At 44.2% G+C, this 5,007-nt stretch overlaps 1 long non-coding RNA gene across 1 annotated transcript; it reads left to right on the top strand.

Annotated features, from left to right (window-relative positions):
* The first annotated feature begins 1,173 nt into the window (after positions 1-1,173).
* On the top strand, positions 1,174-4,318 carry LOC140069006 (uncharacterized). The gene is made up of 3 exons (XR_011848674.1): positions 1,174-1,195; positions 3,969-4,056; positions 4,181-4,318. It is a non-coding gene; the product is annotated as an uncharacterized lncRNA (long non-coding RNA).
* Positions 4,319-5,007: the final 689 nt, after the last annotated feature.

The following is a 5,007-nucleotide window of genomic DNA, read 5'->3' as shown; positions in this document are numbered from 1 at the left end:
ATGCTGTATGCATTTTATTCTACATGGTGTTATGCTGTATGCATCTTATACCACATGGCGGCACATTGTACACATTTTATACCACATTTTATACTACATGGCAATATTCCGTATGCATTTTATACTACATGGCGGCACGCTTTATGCATTTTATACTACATGGTGGCACTCTGTATGCATTTTATACTACATGGCGGTACACTGTATGCATCTTATACTACATGGCGGCATGCTGTATGCATTTTATACAACATGGCGGTACGCTGTATGCATCTTATACTACATGGCGGCATGCTGTATGCATTTTATACTACATGGTGATATGCTGTATCTATCTTATTCTACATGGCGGCACACTGTATGCATTTTATTCTACATGGCGGTACTCTGTATGCATTTTATACTACATGGCGGTACGCTGTATCTATTTTATACTACAATGTGGCACTCTGTATGCATTTTATACTACATGGTGGTACGCTGTATGCATTTTTTTAATGCTTTATTTTCACACCAAACCAATATGATGGATCTGGTCCTCCCTGATATATTACGTATATGGGCGGGAGGGGGGGGGGGGCGTCTCTCTATGGCTCGCCTCAGGCAGCAGACAGGCTTGGTACACCCCTGGCTGTATTGGACTGCATGAGGAGGCCTTTCGTCCTTTCTGGCAAACTCTGTGGTGGGGTGAAGGCCTGGATGCCCACAGAAAGGGCTCAAAGTGCCATCTCTGGCACACGTGTCATAGGTTAGCCACCAATTATCTATTGCCACTAGGCTAAAATAATAAATTTAACATGAGGTTCCCAGTTACATTTTTATCAAACTGCAGAAACCAACTCACCTAATCTGATATTATATATAAAATGTATAATTCAATGCAAAAAAATGTGTGTAATTTTTTTCTTTGTCATGACTGCAAATCCTAATAAGTGGTCTTGAGATGTGGCCTTGTTCTTCTTCTATCATCACCAATCTCCTTATCAATTTGTTCTGTTCTTAGATTCTATGGTTGGGTAGACATTATCCAATATACAGAAGGATAGAATGTTTCAGGTTCTATCCTTCCATTCTTGGCCATGATGACATCACAATGGGTAGTGATGATGTCACAATGCCCAGCTGCCTATATAGTCACCGCACAGATGACTGAGGCCTCAGTACTAGAGTGACTGAGGAGGAAGCAAGATGCTTGGTAAGTGTCTCTGGATATTAGTGGTTGTCTATAGTAAATTTGATGGGGTACATAAGATTTCAGAAGTATCTGGTTGGCCCAAAAGATGTGGAACGCTCAGAATTATTACATTGTGATGACAATTATTTCTATAAATTGTACATAAGTACACGACAGAGCACAAAAGGAAATTTTTATACACCACAAATTTGATGTAGAACTTCTCTGAACGTTCAGTTCTATAGATATGAATTGGGTTGTTTTGGTAGGAAGTGCAAACTATATGCACAAATGCCAGACCAATGTCTATAACTTGAGCTTAAATAATTTTGGAGAATCTGCCAATATTATTTATTTTTGCATTTTATGAGTACTTAGCCATGTGGGTGTCACCATTTTGGGGAGTCCCCTTTACAGTCTGATTCTGACTAGCACCAGACTATGCAGGGAGACACTGGTAATTATGACACCCAAAGATTATTTTATTGTTCTTTTATGGAGAATATTAGCATTTAATAACCATGTTGGAAAAGGTGACGTGTAGATTCTCTTCAATACAAGCATTTTATCGACTTTTACCATAGAAACTTTTACCCTCCCGTATATAAAAGCAGAGGCATCTAATTTTACCACAAATAACTGGGAGAAATTACCGACTTGAGTATAAATCTAGGGTGGAAAATGCAGCCGCTACACTTAAATAAAATGTTTGGCAGTAGCGGCCCCCCTTCACTAATAACATGTCCAGCAGTGGCCTCCCTTTACTAATAATATGCCCCAGCAGAGGCCTCCACTCACTAATAACATGTCCAGCAGCCGCCTCCCTTCACTAATAACATGTCTAGCAGCGACCGCCCTTCACTAATAACATGTCCAGCAGTGGCCTCCCTTTACTAATAATATGTCCCAGCAGAGGCCTCCACTCACTAATAACATGTCCAGCAGCCGCCTCCCTTCACTAATAACATGTCCAGCAGCCGCCTCCCTTCACTAATAACATGTCCAGCAGTGGCCTCCCTTTACTAATAATATGTCCCAGCAGAGGCCTCCACTCACTAATAACATGTCCAGCAGCCGCCTCCCTTCACTAATAACATGTCTAGCAGCGACCGCCCTTCACTAATTACATGTCTAGTAGCAGCCTCCCCTCACTAATAGCATGTCCAGCTGTGGCCTCCCCTCACTAATAACATATCCAGTGGCGGATTTCCTTCACTAATAACATGTCCCTGCAGCGGCCTCCCCTTACTAATAACATGTCCAGCAGCGGCCTCCCTTCACTAATAACATGTCCAGCAGCGGCCACCCCCCACTAATAACATGTCCAGCAGTGAACTCCCTTCACTAATAACATGTCCCAGCGAAGGCCCCCCTTCACTAATGACATGTCCCAGCAGCGGCCTCCCCTCACTAATAACATGTCCAACAGCGGCCTCCCTTCACTAATAACATGTCCAGCAGCAGCCTCCCCTCACTAATAACATTTCCCAGCAGCCTCCCCTCACTAATAATATGTCCAGCATCCTCCCTTCACTAATAACATGTCCAGCAGCAGCCTCGCCTCACTAATAACATGTCCGGCAGTGGCCTCCCCTCACTAACAACATATTCAGTGGCAGACTTCCTTCACTAATAACATGTCCCAGCAGCAGCCTACCCTTACTAATAACATGTCCAGCAGTGGTCTACCCTCACTAATAGCATGTCCAGTGGCAGACTCCCTTCACTAATAACATGTCCAGCAGCGGCCTCCCTTCATTAATAACATGTCCAGCAGCGACCTCCCTTCACTAATAACATGTCCAGCAGCGGCCTCCCCTCACTAATAACATATCCAGCGGCAGACTTCCTTCACTAATAACATGTCCCAGCAGCAGCCTACCCTTACTAATAACATGTCCAGCAGTGGTCTCCCCTCACTAATAACATGTCCAGTGGCAGATTCCCTTCACTAATAATATGTCCAGCAGTGTTCTCCCCTCACTAATAACATGTCCCAGCAGCAGTCTCCCTTCACTAACAACATGTCCAACAGCGACCTCCCTTTACTAATAACATGTCCAGCAGCGACCTCCCTCCACTAATAACATGTCCAGCAGCGGCCTCCCCTCACTAATAACATGTCCAGCATTGGCCTCCCTTCACTAATAACATTTCCAGCAGCGGCCTCCCCTCACTAATAATATCTCCAGCAGCGGCCTCCCCTCACTAATAACATGTCCAGCAGCGCCTCCCTTCACTAATAACATGTCCAGCAGCCTCCCTTCACAAATAGTAAATGAATATACTTACTCTCCAGTGCTTCCCAGATATATATGTATATACACACACACTTAAGATAGCAGACATCTCCAGGCTTCATCCATCGCTGTCAGGTCAGGTCACATTGGTCACGTGACCAGGGCAGACCAACCGCACAGTGGGCAGACCGTGGACGCAGCAGGCCTGGTAAGCCTGCCATGCAAAATAGGGGGCAGGAACACAATCGCAACACGGGCCCCTTCTCCCTGCCATGGGTTGTGTCAAGCACATCCTCCTCTTGGCCGGGGGAGGGTTGTGAGGTGGGTGTATGTTGGAGGTGCGGGGGGTGTACTCAAGCGCACAGGCCCGCTGCGGGACCCTCTTCTCCATACAGTCGGCCCAGGAGCACAGCAATCAAACAATTTTGATTGTGCCGTGCACCCCTGCAGCTCACAGGTCCCGTACTGCTGCTACGTCTGTAGTTATGCCTCTGACAAGGACATTATACAGTATGATAGGGTGACTAAATAATGTTTTTCTTTCTCTCCCATAGATCTTGGTATAACAGTGACTGTTGAAGTGCTTGGAGCAGTAGCACTAATACTGCTTGTGTTTATTATTGGACTGAGTATTTACATTTGGTAAGTTACTGACCTTATATTATTATATTTTATAATGAAGTCCTTTTTTGTTATTTCATCTTTTCTTCTCTGCTCAACTTAATAGTTTTATCATATAATCTGTTCCCTTCTTTCTACCATTCAGCATTGAGTGGAAAGCTCAGAAAGATGACAAGGATGAACTTCAGGAAGTCGTAGTCCATAAAGAAGGTAAGAATAATAATATAACCGCTATATGTAGTCTCTATACTGTGGTCAGCAGATGTAACCACATACTAGTCATGTATAGTGTAGACCCTGGACGAGTCTCCATAGGTGAGAGACACCGCATGACATACAAGCATATAGAATCTAACATTATAAGAAACCAAAAGGTGGGTCTGTACCAACTGGAAATACGGTTGATACTGCCCTAAGAAAATTGTGAGCACTACAGCGCTGATTTCTTCTACTTTTTATTTTTAGTAAATTAAGATGATTAGATTTTTTTGGGTTTGTCCATTGACCAATGTTTTTTTTCCCCAGCCAGCATATCTGACCAGAAGTTGGAGACTTATGTGCCTGCCTATATACTCCAGAGATATCCTGTGGCTCTTACCCAGACACAGAGATACATGTTGGAGGGTGAAGGTTGGCTAGATGGTAAAACCATTGACCAAGCCCAGGAGATTCTCCAGAAACAATTTGAGGCAGATGGACTGCAGTCCTGTATGGCGGCACAACTAGGATATAAACCAGTGTTTGGCCCATCAGTACAGATCCATGATGATGAAGAACGCCAGCACTGGTTCACCTCCTGCTTCAGGAATGGAAGGATTCTTATTGCTGACAGCATAAACAGCAGTCTGTCACATGCAGGGAAGAGGCAGCTGATAGAACTATACAGTCACGTTGCTCATGACCCCCTGGACATAGTGACATTTGTAGATGCTGATCAGCAGCCAAACAATAATGACTGCGGCTTGTATGCTA

Source organism: Engystomops pustulosus, chromosome 7 (assembly GCF_040894005.1).
Source record: "Engystomops pustulosus chromosome 7, aEngPut4.maternal, whole genome shotgun sequence".
Lineage (NCBI taxonomy): Eukaryota > Metazoa > Chordata > Amphibia > Anura > Leptodactylidae > Engystomops > Engystomops pustulosus.
This window is presented reverse-complemented; position numbering and strand designations above follow the sequence as displayed.